Source organism: Carassius auratus, chromosome 9, assembly GCF_003368295.1.
Source record: "Carassius auratus strain Wakin chromosome 9, ASM336829v1, whole genome shotgun sequence".
NCBI classification, from domain to species: Eukaryota; Metazoa; Chordata; class Actinopteri; order Cypriniformes; family Cyprinidae; genus Carassius; species Carassius auratus.
Genome location: NC_039251.1, coordinates 13,143,544 through 13,167,562, shown reverse-complemented (window position 1 = coordinate 13,167,562; position 24,019 = coordinate 13,143,544). Strand labels below are relative to the sequence as shown.

At 36.2% G+C, this 24,019-nt stretch overlaps 1 pseudogene; it reads left to right on the top strand.

Annotated features, from left to right (window-relative positions):
• The window catches only part of LOC113108037 (low-density lipoprotein receptor-related protein 1B-like), a 109,074-nt pseudogene that overhangs the window by 42,561 nt on the left and 42,494 nt on the right, over positions 1-24,019 (top strand).

The window sequence follows — 24,019 nt, the reverse complement described above, 5'->3', positions numbered from 1 at the left end:
CTGATGGTGGCCCACGATGAAAACCTAATATGCCTAATGACTGTGTATTATCCATTTACAATGTAATGAGACAATCATGACAGTTCTTAATATCAAACAACCCGTGTATTATGGCTGCATATGCTGTAGTGCATGTTTACAGATGGACTTTCTTTCAGATCCGAATATGTCATTCACGATATCATTTTAGATTCACAGCTAATACTGACATAATTAGGTTCCAATGGCAAATAATACGGTGTTGCAATAACGTACATGTACACTAGAATTTCTTAAATGAAATTGATAGAAGAAATTCAGGGTATGTTCTTAAATCAAATAGTTCACTCAAAAATGAAAAAATTCTGTCATAATTTGTCAGTGCCGATAGTGCCGACATACAGAGCTGCTGCGCTACAGCCCTCCCGAGTTCGAATGGCCACTCGAGAACCTTTCCCAGTCCCACCCCCACTCTCTCTCCAACTTTACTTCCTGTCAGCTCTGGACTGTCCTATCATAAAAGCAAACACTAATATATATATATATATATATATATATATATATATATATATATATATATATATATATAATAATTCATAATTTATTTTAATAGGTTTTTAGCTTAAAAGCTTCACCTAGAATGTAAGTCATACAGCTTTAGAACAAGAGTGAGTAAACAACTAAAGTTTTGTTTTTGGATGGACAATCCTTTAAATCGAGATACAATTTCTGTGTCTTAGGTAAACAGGGGGAAAAATCCCTTAATGTATTTCTGGTACTTAGTAAGCCAGCTCATTTCACTTAATGGGATGCAGATTTACTTAGAAAGCTTATGTGCTGCATGATTAGTGTGTCTATCCACTTACACTACTCTCTGAATTCTCTTTAACTAACCTCATTGCTTCTTAGGTATTAGACCTTTTTTTCAGAATTCAATTTTACTTAATTTGCCTTTTTTTTTTTTTTTTTTTTTTGAAGGCTATTCTTTGTCATCATGAAAATTGTTTTGTTCTGATTCATCCTTGCCTTTGTTTGGAATATGTACTAACAAAACATCATTTACATCAATTACAATCACTGTTTCTTTTTTTCTCAGAAGTGTATACTGAGAACAAAAAAAAAGAAAAATACATGCACACACACACACACACATACACACAAATAATGGTAGCTGCGGTTGCCAGAAATGGAAGCTTTAGCCTAAGTTCTGCCAGGAAGACTCAATCACTTCGTCACTAATTACCTTCATCATTATCCAATCACGTCTTTATACTCCTGTATAAAAGATCGTACTTACACATGTTTGAGTTCGCAGATGCTGACGCGACAACAACCTCCACCCTCCCCACCACCACCAGGATGGTCCTGTCCTTACCTTCCGGGGGGGTCGGCTGCGCCCCCTGCCTTCGTCTTCAGGCAGGAAATGCAGATTCGCTACCCTCGGATTATGAACCATGGACGGGGCCTTCCGCCAAAGAAATTTATAATTGTGCTCGCTGAGCTGTCAATAAATGTATGCTTCGTACATCATTCTATCTCCCGAGTCTTTCTGGTAGAACTGAAACTTCCATAACTGAAGCATACTTAATCGAAAATCCATCAAATGTTAGCTGTCCCACAGTGACTTCTGGAAATGTCAATTTATAGTATTTGTAATATTATAATGTAACATTAACTCTAAATATAAGGTAATGTTAACTCTATTACAGTTTTTCACCGTATACAGCAAGGATGCATACTCATAACCAGTTAACAGGTTTTTGATGTAGCATTTTTACAGTCTTTTATTATTAAAATAAATTATTTTATTTATCAATTATTATTTTAGTGTTTATGAAAATATCAAGATTCTTGGTAGGAATTTCAATATTACCTCTACAACTAATATGCTGTTAAATAAATTACCTTTTTAAATTAAGTTAAATATTATATACATTATATCAAAATATGAACTAATTAAATAAAACAACAGCTTGCCCATTTTTTAAGTAATTAAAATTATTAGCTTAAAACGTTACAACTAATTTGACTGGGAAGTACGTCTATAATTCAAATTTCAGCCTAAAGCACAGATTAGATATTCTGATGCATATCCAACCATGTTCACTTGAGACATTTTTGAAGGAGTAGTGTATTTGACCGGTCACGTGTACTTTTCATACCCCTGCCATGCAGTAACCTTCACACAGATATCCTCCACATCTATCTATTTGAGCATAAGTACCCCAGCCTAAGAGCGTGAGAGTGTGGTGTTGACTACAGGTTGAAATGAGCTGGCTCTTTTGATGGCATCTCCCACACTCGAGTTCACTCACTTTCCCAGAGATGAAAGCCAATCCCAGCCACCTTGACTACATGCACACTTGTAATGCTGTCACCAGGAGAGGGTGAGGACGTTAATAATCCGTATTTCCCTAATTAAGTCATACATCCCCTGTTAATTACTCCCTGGCCTCTCCAACAGTTTCCTGCAAAGGCAAGCTGTCAGGCACTTTTATTGTGAATGATTAATTAGTGATGGATTTCTGCAGAGCGTTCATAAAGTACATTTTTCAAAGAGTAGCATTTTTAGCTACAGCATCGGTGTTTAAAAAATTGCTATTTCACTGTCACTGACAAAGCCTGACCGTTTTATAATGCTTAGTGAGATGTCTCTTTGATTGATTATATGGTTTTGTGAGTGAACACATTCACTCTGTGATTTCAATATCAAAGAGAAAGCAAGGGGGAAAAAAGTGTCCTACCAAGGTTATATTTAGAGTTAAAAATTCAAATTGTGAAATATTATTATGATATATAATGGAATTAAATTTTATTGATTCATGTGATGACAAAGCTGAAATTTCAGCAATCTTCTGAAACAATCTAAAATGGTAATACCACAGTTTTAAATGATCTCTCCTTAGTTTCATGTTTTCTGTGCAGCTTTTGGGAGAAAAACGTGGAATTCTTCAAAATTTGTTTAATTTATAAATATAGAATTTTGCTATAAACAAAACAGCAGGAAACCATTAACACACAGTGGTGTGTTCATTTAAAAATTGTAATATCAAAGAAAACATCACTTTTTCGTGTGACATCGGTTGTCTTATCCAGTGGGGAATGAAGCACGATGAAAGTATTGTGTTGTTTTCTATAGATGTGGGTTCGGTGAAGGCTTGGCTTATCACCGTGCCTGGGACACAATTTACTGGACTAGCTCCACTACCTCAAGCATCAGCAGATACACAGTAGATCAGAGCCGACAAGGAGCTTTCACCAGGCAAGCTGTTGTTACTATGTCTGAGGATGACCATCCCCACATCTTGGCCCTGGGATGAATGTCAAAAGTAAGATTGTTTTTTTTGCTCTCTTAGGTATATGATATTGGCGGCCCATAAAGACTGTCAAATCACAAAAGTAACATTGAGAAAGTACTACTACTATACAGGACAAAACATACAGTATATAAATTCACATGAGTCTTTGAGTTTGTTTTCATGTGCATTGAAATGTTTATTTGCACTTCAGAACATTCAAAAAGCCCAGCCATTGGTCATGTGACATGCAAGAACCAATGGCGTTTGATGTGATGCATATAAAAAGTGCCATTTTTCCGCTCCAACAGAGGGAAAGATTTCATTCACTACAGACTAAACAAAATGGACACATCCACTTGATAGAGAAACCTTTGTGGACACATAATGCGAAAGAAAATTGATTTCTATGTCAGGAGGAAACATATTGACTTTTAAAATCGAGAGCAAATTGATTCGTCACACACAGGAAAACTGACAAATATGGAATGTCAATCAGTCAAGAAAGAAAACATTTTAATTAGTTTGACCTCTTCAGATGAGCAGGGCACCATGTGAAATTTGTTGTGTATGGAATATTTTATACCCCGACCCAGCAGAGTAGCAACCTCCCAGACATTGTGGATGGTATATGCACTTAAATATCCTCTCCAAAAGAACCATTTAAGACTGATGAACAGCATTGATATTCAGAAAGATGTGCCGAGGCTGAGTTCACCGACTACATTAAACCCTCAACCTTGGGGAGAATATGCTTACTTGGTAATCTGGCACTTTTTCAAATGGACTTCAGACTGCTGTTAATTAGAATCTAACCTGAAATGATTAATTGGCATAGAATGTCAGCATGTATCACTAATTTTCAATTAGTCCGTGGAATTAGACTGTAAAAGGAATTTGTAAGAGGAATGTCAAATAGGCCCTGTGGCCTTTCTGTCCACTATTATTTGTGAAGTCAGTGATATTTCCTTGCGCCACAGAGCCGGTTTAAAAATACCAGTAGGCGACAGTATTGAATCATTTTGTCTTACTAGAGCTGTCTGTAAAATCGCATTCATTCCTCTAAATTTTTTGTCCCGTGTATTTTGTAGCCTCATGTTTTGGACCAATTGGAACGAGCAGCGCCCCAGTATCATGCGCTCGACTCTTGCAGGGAATAACATGAAAGTCATCATTAGCACAGATGTGTTCACTCCTAACGGACTCACAATTGATCATAAAGCAGAAAAGCTGTATTTCTCTGATGGCAGCCTGGGCAAAATTGAACGCTGTGAATATGATGGCTCCCACAGACATGTGAGTATCATTCTTTCTATCTTTTGTGATGTTTCAGAAAACATTTTTTTTTTTCAATAAATAACTCTTCTACAGCATTTACATAAATTAATCTAGGTTGATGTGCTATTTAAATAGTTTTCGAAAATATGCAGTATTTTATCAGTTTTATAACATTTAAAGTTAATAAATACTAAATAAAAATAGTTCCAATGTTAGTTCATTGTTAGTTATTGTTAGTTCATTGTTATCTAATGGAACTAATACACAAAGAAACTTGTCAAGCATTACCACAAACTTTAAGAAAATTAATTATTATATGTTGATTAATTAATCAGATTCTTCAAGATTAATTGCATATCAGTATTTGTTGAGAAAAACTCAAAATGAAGATACTTCAAAGATGTTATTCTTTTATAGCTTTTTAAATAATGAATCATGTTAAATTAACCCAAGTGAATTTCCTGTTCCAGTTAATTCTACATTTTTATTTTCTTTATTTGCTTCTTATTGTTTAATGGAGTGCTTTTGATTAGTGGAAATTACAACCACCAGTTGAAGTAATTCCTATCCATTTTCTAAAACAGCAGCAGGTCTCTACAACCTCAACAATAATGACTTGATGACCGCCCATAGGACGGGGCGACCCTCTGGGATTATTAGTGTCCTCTGATGTCCATTGACCCTTTATAAAATCAGCTCAATCGTAATGAATCATCCACTTTAAAGAAACATGACAAAGAGTTAGAGTTCCTCAGCCTTCCAATTTAAGCGCACTAGTGGTAATGAAAGTTTATTTTGAGACCCCTGCCGGGTCGTCCTATCAACTAGCCAATTAAACTGTAAAGAATTAAGCAAAACTAAATCAACATGGCTTTTGGCAAACTGCCTTGCAGTTGGAATCTCCCAACTGGTTTTAGCGAAGGGGTTTGTGTGGTGGAAGCTTAATGGTACGCATGGTTAGACTTTCGCTGTCACACTATGAGGTGCCATCATTTATATCACATCCACACAAAGAGGACTATTATTACAGATGTAAATGATTTGGTAATGCCCATCTGAACTGCGAGCAAATGCATGTGGCTATAGTTGTTAGTCAAAAACTGTATTTGACATCTATTTGATCAGATAAACAGAGATGATTAGTGCTGGAGCAGAACGCTTGCACCCCTAAATTTAATTCTGAATCAATATGCTCCATCAAAAACCATCTGGCAAGATACACCCCCCCTCGTGTATCTCCAGTTGTTGTTTGCTCAAGCTGGGCTCTCTTAATCAACACCTGTCCTATTTTTCCCACCATGGTGGCAGGGCTAATGTGATCACGGCTACAAGCGTGTTCCTGTTAATGTTTGGGTCTCTGGAGCTGTGGGACATTCTCCAGCCCCACAGCCTGGAAACTCCCAGAAGGAGTCGTGTGATGTATATCTGTGTCGGTCACCATGACACCTGCATTAACACTCACAGGATCTGAGCTAAACTGGCTGCTGGGGGATTATTTAAAGCATGTGTCCTCTACCTACACATTAGTTTTAGTCCTCTCAAAGAGACGTTTCAGTGTTCTTCAGTGTTTGTTTTTGTCCCTTGTTTTTAATTGTAAGCCATTGGTTTGATCCTTGTGTAAAATGCATTTTTCTAAAGGACTGGTGGCTAAATATTTTGACTACTGGATGGCTGAAATTTTAGGATGCAAGGACCAATATATCAGTACAATATATGGCAGCATACAAATAAATGTGAATATATATAATCTGTTAACAAATGCTTTATTCTTTACCCTCTGTATTTGTCGTCAGGTGATTGTAAGGTCAGGACCTGGCACATTTTTTGGACTTGCTATCCACGGAAACTTCATTTTTTGGTCTGACTGGACTCGGCGGGCTGTGCTACGAACCAACAAGTTCACGGGAGGAGATACTAAAGTTCTCAGGGCTGATATTCCCCACCAGCCAATGGGAATTATAGCAGTTGCCAAAGACACTAATAATTGTAAGTATACCGAAATAAATGACTGGGCTCTGAGAGTGGCCTCTAAAACTTTCATATTTGTGTCGCGTGCATTGAATTCACAGTTAAGCTTTCGCTGGCAGCGGCTCTTTTTGATTTCCAAGGAATAGTAGGAATGATAAATTAGAGTGGACTTATTTAGTAACAAACTAAATTGGAGAAATAATTAATTAAAAAAAGTCACAGAGGACGCTCTGAACTGTCACAAATATGAAAAGTAGGACATTGGGAAATCGGTTTAAGAGACTCCCGACGGTTTCTGTTTGTGAGCCTGCTGTGAGGGGTTTTCTCCTCTCATTTGTTTGATCATGCCATATGATTGCAGCTGTCTGCCCCTAACCATTTTTACCTAAGGAATGTTACCAGTCAACACCGCTAGAAAGATGTGAAGATAACTGCTGCTGTGATCAACAATATGAGCTTCTTACAGAAATCATGCTTTCCTATTCTTTCATCTGACACTATGCCAAGTTAACACACCACCTTTGATTTTTGAGTCTCGTTTCCATATTCATGCTGAGTCACAGCACAATGAATAAGAGATGCTGGAGGCTCTTCATAGGTATGGGTGCTTCATACAGCTCCCAGAGGCACAATGTTCTGGATTCATAACGTTCCCTGACAGTCTGGATGTTCATTTATAAGTTCTTTGATCGGTCTGATTAAATGGACAGTTCTTTTATTCGATTTTGTTTTTCATTATAACTACATATTACCTGCATAATAATGGGTAAAACTTGCAGAATGTCTTTGTGTCTTTAATGATAGCAGTCAGGCAGCATGAACCAGAAACCTGTTCTCCAGCATGATTTGAGATCTGTCCTAAGAACATCTTGTGCTTTAATGGATGTGAGAACATCTGACGTCTGTACAAAGCAGGGTTATTAAAGTTAACTAAGACTCAAACTAAAATGTACACCATAAAAATTCTATTTAAAAATGTAAAAAATAATAGCTTTAACTGAAATGAAATAAAGTATTGAATCTTTTTCAGATTTCAAAACTTTTCAGCTAGTTGCCAAAGCAACGGTTTTTCATTCTAAGTTAGTTTAACTTGATATTTTAACTAAAATATCAAAATCTGAAATAAAAATTAATAAGAACTATATACACTATATATATATACACTATATATATATATATATATATATATATATATATATAATATATATATATATATATATATATATATATATATATGTCTGTCTCTGTCTGTCTATCGCTGTCTGTCTAACTATCGTTTTATTTTTTTTAACAGTATACAACAATATTGCTCAAAAATTAAAAACTACAATGAAGAAAAGAAGCGGAACTGATAACACTGATTCAAAAATGTAACAAAAAACTATAATAGTATCTCAATAAGACTGAATTAAGATTTGTACTAAAGAGTAGCATGTTTAATATAACAAATTCGCATATTTGATTTCTGTGACCTAGAACTAGAGCAGAACAGTATAGTTTTCTTCTTCCGTTTAAATGAGATTACACTTACGTTTAAAATTGTTAACAACTTTTTTTGTTTTGCTTTGGAACTGCACTTTGTATAAACTCCAGGGTATTCAGTGAATAAGCCCCTGATGTACTGCATTTGTCAGTGTAGTCAGCTCTTTTTAAGAAAGCGAACCTGTTTTTAGCTCAAAGTTTTGTGGATTGCTCACTTCAAAGACTTTGGAATGACTTTTCACTGTGTTCATGTTTGTTTGTTGCTTAATGCTGTTATTTATGCTTATATATATATATATATATACACTCAGAGCATTGTTGTGAAGGTGCGTGATGTTCGCTTGTCCCTGTGTTTCAGGCGAGCTATCTCCATGCAGGGTTCTGAATGGTGGCTGTGGTGACCTGTGTCTCCTTACTCCAGATGGCACAGTCAACTGCAGCTGCCGAGGAGAGCGGATACTGCTCGATGACAACAGATGTGTGTGTAAGTTTCACCATGCTTTCCTCAGAGTCCCAGGGCAATATGAGTCCCTCCATCTCAAAAAGATGTGAAATTACTTTGCTTCATTTATTCCAGCATTTGTTTTGTACAGTATTTAACTAATCATCATCATGCTCAGAGGTTTAGGATTTGAAACTCTTTCGGTACCTTTTTTTGCTATGGACATGAATGGTACAGTACTTCAAAACTTTTTGTCTTTTTTTTATTTTATTCAGAAGTTAATTAAAATTGCAGATAAATACATCTTTTCTTTTCTATAACATAAAATGTTTTGTGTGCTAGATTCTTTTAACATCATTTTTTGTTCTCTTTTTTTAGCAAAATCGTCCTCTTGCAACATCCACACAGAGTTTGAGTGTGGAAATGGGGAATGTATAGACTACCAGCTAACATGTGATGGGATTGCCCACTGCAAAGACAAGTCAGATGAGAAAATGCAATATTGTGGTAAGCAGCCGATCGCAATGCTTGGCTGTATGTACTCCCTGCTCCTGCATCATGAAAGCAGTAAGCACGCAGAATTGGTTTAAGGTGGCAGTTCCATTCCCTGAGGCTTCAACCTAATAAAATGAGCCACTTCTCCTTACTGCTTTCAACCAGAGGAGCAATTGGGAATAAGCCCAGAGCAACAGAAAGAGTAAATACAAGAGAGGATATGAAGCTTTTTTGCCCTGATGTGAAAGATTTGCTGTGCCGTTGCTTTCCGTATCGCTAGACAACAGGAGCTGCCGAAAGGGTCACCGTCCTTGCTACAACAGGCGTTGTGTGGCTAACAATCGCGTTTGTGATGGAGTGGACGACTGTGGGGACAACTCAGATGAGGCATTTTGTAACAGTAGGTATCTTGTCTGCGGATATTATTATTTTGACATTTTGCATATACATTTCACTTAGTGAAGTTATTTATTTTTTTGCAGTCTATAAAAGAAAATAGGCAGCAAAAAAAATATGTTGTGCTGCTAGTAGGTTTATTTCGGCCCATGTTAGACCTCAAAAATGACACCCAATTTTCAAGCTGTGAAAGCATTTCACAAGTAATTTTCTTTGGAGCTGCCCGGTCTGGAAGACCCTGTTATCATCAGTGAATTGCGGTGCATATCATACAAATATTGGCGCACAAAATTTCATTCAAGCACACATCGAGGAGCTTTAGTCTCTCTGTCTCAGTGTAAATGAAGTGTCTCTTTTCCAGATGTCACGTGTGCTGCATCTGAGTCATCCTGTCAAGATGGAACTTGCATACCAATATCCTCCTGGTGCAACCAGGTCATCGACTGCGCCGATGCCTCGGATGAAAAGAACTGCAGTAAGGCCATGTTGCAAAGCAGCACACGTTCTCTATATCCTAATGTTATAATCACTGCCTTGATGTATCAGACTATTATAGACTACAAATGTAATGCATTTATAGATAGAACTGAGGATAAATCAATAAACTGTCCTTAAAGGTACAGTTCATCCAGAGATCTTTATGACTGTTCTTCCTCAATGTAACAATAAATGCACATTTTTAAAGCAAAAAAAACAACAACAAAAAACACTCTTTCCCATATAATGAAGGCAAAATTACAAAAAGCACCTTAGAAGTATTTTATAAGCAGGTCTGAGGGACTATATTCCAAGTCATTTGATGTCATATATTTTTTTTGTCTGTTAATTAATATTAATTATTAATATTAATAATAAATTACTGGAACTTTCAAATTAAATGACAGCTTTGATATCAGGGACAGCCAAGTCGTAGACTGCATGGCTTCTGAAGTCCATTTTGGGGCTTTGGAGGAGAACAGTATTTTCAACCAAACAAATTTCAAATGTCTGTTTTTCACATCATATGGCTTCAGCCGACTTATATATTGCCTTTTAAAAGTTTAGGATCAGTATGATTTTTTTTAAAAAGAAACCTTTTAGGTTTACTAAGTCAAAATCTATTTGGTCCATAATAATCTGAAGTGTCATTACAATTTTATTTATGCAGAGCCAAAAATTCAGCAGCTATTACTACAGTTTTGTAGTATCACATGGTCCTTTAGAAATCATCCTTATATACTGGTTTAGTGCACAAGAAATATTTTCTTCTTCTTCTTCTTCTTCTTCTTCTTCTTATAATTATAATTATTATTATTATTAATATTGTTATTATTATCAATGTTGAAGACACGTGTGCTACTTAATATTGTTGTGGAAACTGTGAAACTTCTTTTTTGGGATTCTTTGATGAAAAAAAAATCAAAAGAACATAATTTATTTGAAATATAAATCTTTTATAACATTATAAATGTGTTGTTTACTATTGCTTTTGATCTATTTAATGTTCCCTTTCTGAATAGTGCAGTTGTATTTTTTTAATGATACTTTATTACTTTAATGGTGCTTTTTTTGTAATTTTGGAGACTGAGCTCTATTCACTTTCATTACATTGCAAAGAGTGACTTGGATAATATTAAGAAAATCATCTTTTGAGAGTCGTATGGACAGAAGTCAAATCTGGGTGAACTACTGTTTTCATTTTGTTTATCGATTGTGTGTGTCTGCATGAATGATCATACAGCTTGGAATCATTTTGTCATCTCTTATGACCTTGATCACACTGTCTTCCCCCTTTCTTTTCAGATCACACAGATTGTGCAGATTTTTACAGGATGGGAGTTGCAGAAAAGGTCTTTGTCAGTTGTAACAGCACCTCACTCTGCGTTCACCATTCGTGGCTGTGCGATGGAGCCAATGACTGTGGAGATTACGCCGACGAGAGGAACTGTCAGGGTAACGCTCACCATAACACTAGCTTTGCAGCTTTAGGAAGCCAGGTTCCATTAAAATCGAATTAATTTTGTCGAAACACTATTTATGAAAGAGGTAATGAAGCAGAGACAAGCCCCTGTCTTTTTCTCCATGCTTGAAGAGCCTCAAAAGGTGCGCAAGGCTGATGAATAATTATTGGTGATTGTCAGACTTGCGAAGAGCAGACATTTAAACACTCCTGCAAGCTGCGGTCCCTTCAAAACCACTGATGAAAAGGTGGCTTGAAAATTAGTCTTGGCAGGTTTCAGCTTATTACTCATTAAGGTGTCAGTGGTTTCAAATAGAAAGCAAATGTGGAATTTATCGGAGAAGACCTGTCTGAATGGAGATGTACTTTTAATGAGGCAAGTGCACTTTTACACCCTTATAGTTCCATAGAGAATTGCATCACATAAATATTTAAGCTGCCTGGGAGCGATTTTAGGGAGGGAATAATGACCCAAACAACCGCTGGACCAAATTCTCTCTACACTAAGCAAATCTTGGACTTATTTACGCTCTCCATAATCAAACCCGTATTTTCTCTGACTGCCGCAGTCTCCCACGGGCAGAAATGTGCAGAGGGCCACTTCGCCTGCCCCAGCGGGAACTGCATCTCCAGCGTGTGGCTTTGTGATGGGCAGAAGGATTGTGAAGATGGCGCAGATGAGTTCCAGTGTGGTAAGCATGACTGGTATTAGTCTCCCATTGCTTTCACTCCGCTTGATTTCTCATGTGGAGCGAGAGATTATGGCCCACCTCTTGAGATGAGCTTTGAATGCAGAAACCAATTCAGCTGCTAATACTGAGGTCAAGAGAAGCATTTTCAGGTGATAAAAACCAATCCCCATGTGTACCTGTGCCCTTATAGCGGGATCCCTCAAAGCATTTTCAGTTTACCAATCGGTTGTATGTAACTCAGATTATATATTATACATTTAGAAATGAGTTTTAGTTATTTCTTGATTATGTATGTATGCATTTATTTATTATTGAATAAATGCATGAATTAATTAATTAATTACTTTTTTAACAACATATGCTCCACATCTAATGTGGACATGCTCCTTTTTTAGAATTGAAAGGGTATTTTTCTCTTTAAGATGACATGACATCGTTGCTCACCATCAGCACTGTGAATGGAGATAGGATATCTGCAGATATAGCAAGAGAGCATCAGACAGTCGAGGAGAATCATGGGAATTTGAGACCAATCTTTCCTGCTGCGACCCTTAATTTCATTCTCCATGCTCTAACCCCAGGAGTGGACCACTCTAACTCTTTTGGCAGGCAGAGTCTGTCTAGAATAGAACTGAAAGGAGAAAAAAAAAAACGTGGCTTAGATATGAACTGTCATCTTTGTCATCTGCTTTCCTGCTATCGCAATTTGCACATGCATGGGCATGTTATAGTATATAATTATGTTGGCGTATAATTATATTCCATCAGATCTGTTAGATTTCTTGATCATAAAAGAATTTGATTAAAAAAAAGGGCATGTTTTAGGCATGTCTGTTGAGGTACAGGACTATTTAAAAGTTTAAGATTGATAAGTTTGTGTAAGTTTATTTTTTTTTTAAGTATTCTTATGCTCACCAACACAAAAAATACAGTGTAGGCCATAATATTGTAAAATATTATTACAATTAAAGTGACTGTTCACTATTTTAATATATTTTAAAATTATTATTTTTTCCTTTAATGTCAAAGCTGACTTTTCAGCAGCTTTTACTCAAGTTTTCAGTGTCACATTATCTTTCATTCTAATATGCTTGAAATAGTTTATATATATATATATATATATATATATATATATATATATATATATATATATATAAACTATTTCAAGCATATTAGAATGAAAGGGGAAGCGATAGACACACAATCCTTTTTACAATCTGTAAGGAAAAAAACTTTTATGGTCATTCTTTTATATTGTACAAAATGTTTGAAGAAAACATTGCTATGCATCAATAGTACAAGGTTTAGCCTTATTCAACCGTGCTGTTGTACATACATACACAACTTCAATTCATTTTAAATCCATATATGAGCTGAATTATTATTTTGTCAACTTTTAGAAGTGCACTAGCATGTAGACATATCAGAGCTGAATGAAAGCAATCAAAAATAATTTTCAAAGGGTAAAGCTTTTGCTCAACACAAAGAGCAGAGATAAATGTGTCTGCTAGTTCTATGTATTTGAGATGAATGACAGGATAAAAGTGTGATTGCACAACAAAAATGCAGAAAACAGTTATTCTGCTGCTTTATTGCATCTTTGTGTAAAACCCACTCTAACAAAGACTGACGTATTTATGGCGAGAGGTTTTGGAGTGTTTTGTTGCTGCTGTTTTCCAAGAGCACAAGTAATGTAATCCAGAGGTCTGCAACCAAGTCTGCTGAATTTAGAAATAAAGAAAGCATCTCGAAAAGAATTCGGCTAAAGATGAGTCCTAAATTGTGGATGTCATTTTTCTAAGTACTGTTATTTGTGGCTCTCAAACTCCTTTGTTGATAGACTCCTCCTGTCTGTGGAACCAGTTTGCTTGTTCGAAGAACAAGTGCATAGCGAAGCAGTGGCTCTGTGATGGTGAGGACGACTGTGGAGATGGGGTGGACGAGAGCGTGGATCTCTGCGGTATGCATGTGACCTCTCCTTCCATTATTTGCGACTGTAAATATTGTTTTTTCCATGCCTCAAAGGCAGCACAATGGGCTCAATACAATGCAACTATTATAAATTGGGCAATTATGAAAATGCTATCATGGTTTAGTATATTAGAAAATATTTGTAGTAAACAAATGTTTAATTTGGATTGTAATGAAATGTCAGTAAGATATAAATGATATTGCTGTGTTCCTAATTTCAAAACTTGATAAGCCACACAGAACATCCAAATGTATGCTGTGCATTTGTTAAAAGCTTTCACAAATTAATGTGTGATTCCTCTAGATATTCAAGTAGGCTGTGATTTGTAATCAATGGACCTGAGCAACATTTAATGGTGCATTACTAACAAAATATTCTCCAGGCTCAGTGACCTGCGCCCCAGGGTTATTCAGTTGTCCAGGCTCGTATGCATGTGTCCCCAAGCGCTGGTTGTGTGACGGGGAGAGAGACTGTCCCGATGGCAGTGATGAGCTCGCGGCGGCCGGCTGTGGTAAATATTCACATTGATCTGTTTAAAATGTCTTCTGCATGTCGATGTGTTATCGATGAAAGCTCCCTTCAGGTGTTCTTCTAGCAGCGATATCGGCCATTCATTATAATTGCCTATTTGATACGTGCTCGGGTCAGGATATAAAAACTCAATGACATTCAAAGAATAAGATATGCTTAACCATAGACACTTCATTAGTGATGCGTTTTGTAACTTGTTAGACTGCAGGCTCTGGTAGAGTTGGATTTGGCAGATATGACTAGTACCCCAAGGTGAAATAAGTCTTAGTGAGAATTAATTAAGCTCAAGGTTCTGATGTTTACCCTGCAGCTCCAAATAACACGTGTGATGAGAATTCCTTCAGATGCCTTAACAAAGGCTGCATTCCAAAACGCTTTGTTTGTGACCATGATGACGACTGCGGAGATGGCTCGGATGAATCGGTTGAATGTGGTAAGCATCTTTTCTTGAAATCTGTCTGAATGCCTAATATTTATTAGCTTTTTCTATATTCCAAAAGTGTAGACAAACCGAGAAGCAGAGCTGTTGAGAAATGCATTTTTCTACCTTTACATGTTCTCCTAACAGTTTACATTAAGTTAAGACGTAATCAACTGTGTTTACGTGATTACTCGTCAAAACGGAAAATTCAACATCATTTTGTGTGTAATTCTCCATTCATGCAACATGAAAGAGTACTCACGTTCTGTGAGACGAGTTTTCTGAGTGTGTATCGGTGTCTGCACTCAGAAAACTGGTCCGAATTGAGCTCTCTCTTGCATCGTCAGATTTATATATATGTCTGCTCTTCTCTTACTCCCACATATTGACATTTTTGAAAATTTGATGCGACGTGCAGCAAGTGTATTTTAGTTTATGTCCTGCTGGTTCATATGCACACATCTAACCTCCTAACCTAGCAGCAGATTCATTCTGAAATTGAATGAATCGATTGCTAAATCGGCCCTTCCTAATATTTTCATCTCGTTTTTATTTGTTGATGAAAATGTCAATATATATTTTCATGATAGTTTTTGTCATTTAAAAATAGTTTGAGTTCATTGTCGTCTCATTGTCGTAATTGAAAAAGTGTCGCTATTGAACATTTTGTTGAAAATTATTCAGCAACGGAATTAACACTAATTCGAGCTATTCTGGAAGAGTGCTGTAAATATAACTTAACCACTGATTTCTAGATGTGCCCTCTTTTGGAAAACCAAACAAAGTTAGTTTCATTTCAAAGAACAAAGAAAGTTTAGTTTCGCTTTCACAATAAAATAAACTGAAAAATTTTGACATTCTTTGCGTGAACATTTGGGCGGTGTTATGCAAATCTTCCCACACAGTGATGTAGACATGTGGGGACATGTGTAAACGAGGGTGTTTTAGGAGGGTGTGGAAAAGTCTTTATAAAAGATACTTTTATAAAGAATATCTCTTTAGTAGATCTTTAGTACAAAGAGCTTGTAATACTCCAAAGAGAAAGGAAAAATCGCACCATTTGACCCCTTTAAGGGATATAAAAAAGCTAATTTTATTTATAAAGTAAACTGAATACCACAAAAATCAACATTGAAATAGTTAAATGTGCAGTATTTTAATGGAAAAGTGAGGCATTTCTCAGTTAATTAAAGCTCTTTGAGCCTTAGGCTGCCCCGTGCTTGTATTATTTGTACTATACATTCTTAATTAAGAAGTACTTTAATTATTGGGGTTTTCTTAAAATGTTTTAGATTTATTTTTTACTTAAAGCTAAAACATATGTGGGCTTTTTGATGGAGAACTCGGGCCCTGGTCTTTACAACATGAAAGGACAGCCTCTCCACAGGACCTCAGCCCCTGTTTATACAGTAGACTAGAACGGCACTAGAACTTATTGAACAGAAGTTAAAATATAAAATAAAAAGTCTAGGAAATTATTCAGAACAAAAAAGAGTTCTCATTAGTTCTTAGAAATTCTAACCCAAAGTCATTTGCAGATTATTTTCTTGAAAAGTAACATCATAAACCTTTGTTGTTTTATATTCATCTTCAGGGTTCACATAGTTTATCCAAACATTTATAATCTGTCATAATTTACTAACACCTTATGTTATTTAATTTTATCTTGGATATTGGATGTGTCTTCTTTCTTTGGAAAATAAAATGTATTGTATCAGAATATCTGGATTTCTCAAGTCAAGTGGACAAAATTGTATAGTAGTTTTAACATTTTAATTGTAAAAATAGCACATTGGACATTCCACTAAAAATCGGCTTTTTGTGTCTCATGGACAACATTTTTATCAAATCCGTTTTAAAATGAATGCTGACAGAATTTAGTTGAGTATTTTTGTGTGAGCTATCCCTTTAAGATTGGTAGCAAAGTGTGTCACTATGTTGACAGTCCTCACTCTTTACGCAGTGTACCGCTCATGTGGGCCGGATGAGTTCCGCTGTGCTGATGGCAGATGTCTTCTCAGCGCCCAGTGGGAATGTGATGGTTACCCAGACTGCCCTGACAACTCTGATGAGCTGCCCCTCAACCTCAAATGCCTGGCTGCCGGTAATGGCCCAACAGAGCTGTGCCTGAAATATGTTTGACTGATGGATGTGAGGCTTACTGAACATCTGAGGGAATACAAGCGGCCAAGGAACATCATGGATAAAAGCAGGGGGCTGAAGTGGATAACTTTGACCTGCGGGGATGGCATGTTTTCAGCTGAGCATACCAAGCATTTATTTTAAAAAAGCCTTGCACTTACTGGCAGTTGCAGGAAGCTTGAAATAAAATTGGGATTTTGTTGGATTGCAACTTTTATGCCCTCTAGCTTTGCAGAGTTAAAGCCATCCAACCATTCATGCTTTATCCAAAAGCATTTTTTACATTCACAGCTTGGTTTTCAACATTACAAGTCTGTATTGTTTAAATTGCTTTGTACTTTTCCTTAATTTGTTTCCTTTGTTTGCACTTTCCTCGATTATTTCCAGAGAGCTTATGCAACAGTTCTTTTTTCATGTGCTCAAATGGCCGCTGTATATCTGAGAAGAGTTTATGTGACCTGAAAGATGACTGTGGAGATCGCTCAGATGAGAAAAACTGCAATGTCAATGAATGTCTCAACCGTCGTGTCAGTGGCTGTACGCAGGATTGCCAGGATTTACCAGTGGGATACAAGGTTTGTGAGGTTTATGAATTAGATTGTTATACATTTATAGATAGATAGATAGATAGATAGATAGATAGATAGATAGATAGATAGATGGATGGATGGATGGATGGATGGATGGATGGATGGATGGATGGATGGATAGATAGATAGATAGATAGATAGATAGATAGATAGATAGATAGATAGATAGATAGATAGATAGATAGATAGATAGATAGATAGATAGATAGATAGATAGATAGATAGATAGAAACAGTAGGTGGACAGACTAAAGGCCCTTTTTACCGCCGCACGTACCGCCACCGCAGCGTCTGTAAACTGCATTTGCAGATAGATAGATAGATAGATAGATTGATTGATTGATAGATTGATTGATAGATTGATAGATTGATAGATAGATTGATAGATTCACATACACACACACAGTACATGTCTTTATTTCATGTGACTTTGAAGGTTTGCACAAATGTCACTGATGAATTGCTTTGCAGAAACTATTTTTTTACTGAATAAGTTTGGCAAACACATAAAGAACAAAGTAAAAAGCTATAGGAATGATTTGTCCCAGTTTTGCTTCATTGGTACTTAATTGGCAAGCTCAGATCAAGTTTAAACAAAGTCTTGTGCCTTTGGGAGTTGCCTAGAGGCGTGCCTTAAGAAGGGGGATTGTGGAGCTAATTCTCTCGAGTTACAGACACTTACTGATTGGCAAACTAGGTGTCATGAGTGCCATGTTAACATGACCTGAGATCATCAGAGTTGCTTGGAGGCAGTGTCATTCCCTGGCAGTTATCTAACCAGTCACCCTAAAAACCGATAAAGAAATCACTGATACTGTAGGTATTGTAGTTGAGTCAGATCCTGTTAGTAAAGAGTCTGACCTCATTTACTGTGGTATAAATGAAGGGATGTTGAGAACAACTGAGCAAAGAACATATCACGAGTAATTGAATGAGCTTCAAAGCAACAGATTTAGTTATTTAAAACATTTATAATTCATTGTTATCATTGTTACATTGATAAAACATTGTTATCAGTAAAATGCCAGCACTTTTGTTCTGGTTCAACTTTTAAACCAAATGATTTTTTTATTTTTTTCAAAGGAGCAGATGACTCAGAAATAAGTGAACCCCACTCAATTTGATGTGTGTGGAAAAGAACACCATGAATGTTTTTGCCTAACATCTCTTTGTGTGTTTTAAGTGATACAGATTTGGAATGACATGCAAATGACCTCAAATAATGGCAATATTTTTTGAGTATTTTCATTAAGTTGTTAAAATGTTGAATTTTGCAGAGTGGTCTCAGCAGAGAGGTTTCTTTTTTTATTATTAGCAATTTCCTGGTTTCAAATCAAAATATCTTTATCATTTTTTTTCACAAATGTTTCTAGTGTAAGTGCTGGCCGGGATTTCACCTGAAGAATGATGGGAGAACATGTGTTGACACTGACGAATGCTCCACCACACTACCCTGCAGCCAGAACTGCACAAACACTTATGGTTCCTTTAAGTGTTTTTGTGTAGACGGCTATGAAGCTTCTAGAAAAGACCCCAACAGCTGCAAGTCACTTTCAGGTAAATATAATTTAGTGATTTCTCCCCGGAATGTGCTTCAACTAAACCTGGTGGTTTCAGGCTTTGTTAACTTGACAATTGTCCGTCTTCATCACATCAAGTCACCTTTATTTTTCCCACAGCTGAAGAGCCCTTTCTTATACTTGCCGATCTTCATGAAATCAGAAAATTAAGTGTCGATGGATCCAATTACACTTTTCTGAAACAGGTAAAGCTCTACATCAACTGTTTTCTAATTACGTTCTCTCATTTATTGTTTATTTTCATACCACACTTTATTGAAAGGCTGTCCATGTAATCTTCCCAGCTCAGAGTGTTGTACTGCTTCATGAAATGTTACTGGACTTCAGAGACCAGATCATAAGAGGAAACTGCTGTGTTTGTAAAAGCCTAATAGAGGACCAATTAAGCTGTGGTGACATGACTGTGATAACAACACGGTGTCTATTGTCTCCTATGCCCTTTGAAAACACTAATTGAAGTCATTAACTAGTGTCCCGGCTTGGTGGAGCTTCGCATGCAAGAATTAAAAACACTCCTTCAGTTGCTGGTCTTGAAAGTGAGAAGTATTGTTTACATTTTACATCTAATATCAGTTAAGCCCATTAATGTAAGAACAGCCATTTAGTTTTGAGATTATAACAATTAACATGAATGAATTAACCTTTTGACATTTTACCATTAAATAGTATACATTTTCTGACAGATTATCAATGGATTATAAACTTTCAAAAATGTAGTTTTATTAAATGTTATGTGACCCTGACCACATGACTCTAGTCCATCAATTAATGTTTTGTGAAGCAAAAAAGCTATGTGTTTGTAAGAAACAAATTCAATATTAAGTTGTTGTTGTTTTGTGTTGTTTTTTGTGAAAAAATCAACTTGTCTGAATCGAGAAAAATACACACAGATCAAGCACCGTTTACAAACAAAACAGTACAAAATAGTTGACCATTAAAAAAAAAAAACTAACCCCCCCCCCCCCAACACACACACACACACTTTACTTACATTACCAAAAATTGTTCAAATACCAGCTATGATGATAATCAAAAAGATAACACAATATTCTAGACCAAAATGAACAATAATGCAAATTCTGCAGGATAAGATAAGATTAAATATACAGTAAGTGTTGATTTTATTTCAGCACTAATTTAGTATTTCCTATATAGTACATCAGCATTACATTGATCATCAGCCTGGTCTTTGGCTATTAAAATATCAATTTAGTTTGACCAAAGTCCATTGCAAATGTTAACCTTTTATTTTAAGGTTCTACACCACAGGCAGTATTTTCTTACAGAAATGAAAAGTTTAGTTTTTTGCTTTTCTTTTGCATATTCAAGAGTTTTTCTGACATATTATGAATGACTTTATGAAATATCCTTTTGACTTTATATGTGACTGCCATTTCTGATTGGCCTAGTGTAACAAGTTGAGTTTCCCTGTGCTATTATCCACAGCTGGTGTCATTAGAGGCCTATAGTCATTACCATCGAAATGATGATTCTTAGTGAAATGTGAGTTTCCTCAATTCGGCGCTCATTACATTATTCATACCAATTGAGGCTGTCATCCAGGGGAATGTCTATAGGGCTCTCAGAAAACTCTCCCCTTTATGGAGTAGTCTCATCAGCAATCATTCAATTTAATTTATTCCATTTTGTTTAATATGAGTGAAAGAAGGAAAGCTTTTGCACTTAAATATGAGTGGCCCCTGTGGCCTCTTCTCGACAATCGAGGTCTTTGTTGACCTCACACTAGCATAGAGCATGATCTCGTTTGCTCTGTGGAATATTAGTAGCTATTTATCGAGCTGCCGTACAGTATCCATAATTAAAGCATCGCCTGTCCCTTCAGTTTGAAGCATAGCCAGTGCAATAAGTAAGAGAAAATGTGCAGTCACCTGGTCATTAGAAGCCCACTTTTATCACCCTGAATGGGTTTATTTAGCAGTAATGACTGGCTGACTGTACATTATCCTGCTCATTATTTATCATCTAACATTTAGGGGAAAATAGTGAATTACATCATAGACAACATTTTGACCAGCAACAAGATAAAAACTGCAACAATATTGCTATATTAATTTAGTTTGCAGTTAATTTTACTTCTTATTGGCTAGTTATCTAACAGATGTAGTTATAATTTAACATATTTTCCTCTCTTACAGCTGTTTTTGTCTTGTAATGGTGCTTTTTCCTTCCTAAAAAAATTATTTTTTTAACTGTTCTTTTGAATTGTCTATTTATCAGAATAGAAGCCTGAAAAAAGTATATATATAATTGTTTTCACCAAAATATTAAGTAGCACAACTGACGTCAACATTGTTTAAAAAATAAAAAGCATGATAGACAGACCAACCGATAGATGGATGGATGGATGGATGGATGGATGGATGGATGGATGGATGGATGGATGGATGGATGGATGGATGGATAGATAGATAGATAGATAGATAGATAGATAGATAGATAGATAGATAGATAGATAGATAGATAGATAGATAGATAGATAGATAGATAGATAGATAGATAGATAGATAGATAGATAGATAGATAGATAGGTTCTTGCCATAATATAAGGCAAAGGTCTTTGGGATCTCCTAGTGCTGAAGATCTGATGGCGGTATCAGAGCTTTTCTTCATCTGTCATCATGCCCGTCGCTTGATCTTAGCATCTGTGGTGAAATGGGCAAAGGCAGGGGGGCTAGCGAGCGGTAGACTGAGTGACAGCAGTCTGACGTGAACATGACAGTAACGAATGTACCCACAGAGTTCACTCTGAAGGATCTCTGAACTGCTTCCCTGGATTCTGAAGCCAGCATCCACATGCATCCAATAGCACACTGCGTCCTCTTCCAAAATCAATACGATGAGAAGACATCAAAAGAAATGCATTCTCTGTATGTTTCATGTCTGTAATACATCCTTGCCAGATCCTGTCAAAATAAGCATATGTGGAAGTGACTAATTAAGCCTTCCAGGTAATTGAATAGACGTATAAGGTGTAACATCTCATTCTTTTTTTGTTCTGCATACTTGATCTATGCGTGCTGACTCTAGCCTTTACCCGGCTAATACATCACAGTGACTGCGCTAACAGTCACATTTGTTGTGCAGTTACTTAATTCACCTCTATTACCTCTATGTTGTGTTTCCTTCTCACTTCTGTAGGGCCTTAACAACATTATCAGCTTGGATTTTGACTACAAGAAGGAGTTCATTTACTGGATTGACTCTAGCAGACCCAGCGGCCGGAGGATAAACAGAATTCGCCTTAATGGCAGTGACCTCAAGGTGTGCCTGGTTTCTCATTTCTCTTAATAGTTATTATGGCTCACAAAGGACCGACAACAATTGTAATAGGTCTGAACTAACCGTTATATGGCATGTTAGCAACAGGGAAGCGATGAAGAGGTCTAAAGGTAACATCTGAATGTTAGACATCTGTAGTCATACAGCCATAAATATAAATGCTCATTTTAGCATTATTTCAGGGACTCGTTAAGGTCACATGGTTAACGCTTAGATGCACATCTTTGCCACGTACCTGCTGAGCAATACTTTTCCCCATCTCATTAGCTTCATTGCAGGGGCCAAGAGCCTCATTTGGCTTCATTACACAGTGTTGCCCCCTCCTGATTTATCACCCCTGCTCAGCACAAGCTAAAGCTATTTGAAATTCATTAGCATTCGTGGGTGTAATCTTCAGGATTTTGGAAATAGAGACCATGCAAGCTGATACAATGTTTAGATTGGGTAGGAGACCTTTCCCATCGTTAACTTGGGATATAATGATGCAGCTCCATTGCGGAAGAACAACTTAATTGATGATTATATTAATTTATTATTTACTGACAATTACTGACAGTACATTGTTCTCCTAGTATGCTGGATAGACATGACAAAAACAGACTTACTGGTTGCACTTTATTTTACAGTACGTGTACTAACCTGTACTTATAGTGTACTTACAGTGTATTTATCTAAGAAAGTTCTGGTAACCCAAGGTAACTACATGGGGTAGGGTTAGGTTTAGGGGTAGGTTCAGGGTTAGTACCTAGTTATTATGTAGTTATTGTAATTACTATAATAAGTACATAGTATGTACATGAGGAACAGGACTGTAAAATAAAGTGCTACCAACTTACTTTACAAAAATTTAGCATTTAAGTACCAATATGAACACTTTAGGTACTAATATGAACCTTTAAGGTACTTAAATGCACCATTTCGGTGTAAATAAGGAATCATGGTGAATCTCTCCGGGAATAGCTTTCATACTTTTTTTTTTTTTTACTGATCAAGATATAATAACAGCTTCTTCCCCAATTCCATAAGACTGTTTAATGACACTGCTAAATCTGACACTTAAATCGAAGATTTATTCACACTACACACTAATTTGACTTAATTAGTCATCACATTTCAGATCGCTTACTATTAACACTTTTTTTCCCAACTTTTCCTATGTTCTAAATGTGTTCCCTAGTTAAATTACTAAGATGTGTTTAATATGACCAAAATTCTTTATTAATTTTTTATTAAAGTCATACTATACATTTATTATTTTTGTTTCTTAAATCTCAATTAATTAAACTTGGAAGATGAAGAAGAAACTCACATATGACTTTTTGATACTTTTCACTTTAGACAGCCGATCGTATCCTTACAGATGAAAAAAAAAAAATGATCTTGCTAACAAAAAATCTAATTCCTAATTTTTGTACAACCATCAGACTTTTCACCTGCAGCATACAATCTATTTTACTAATACATTTTGAGAATCACTTACTTACTCAAAATTTCAATCTCTTTGTTGCCTTTGAATG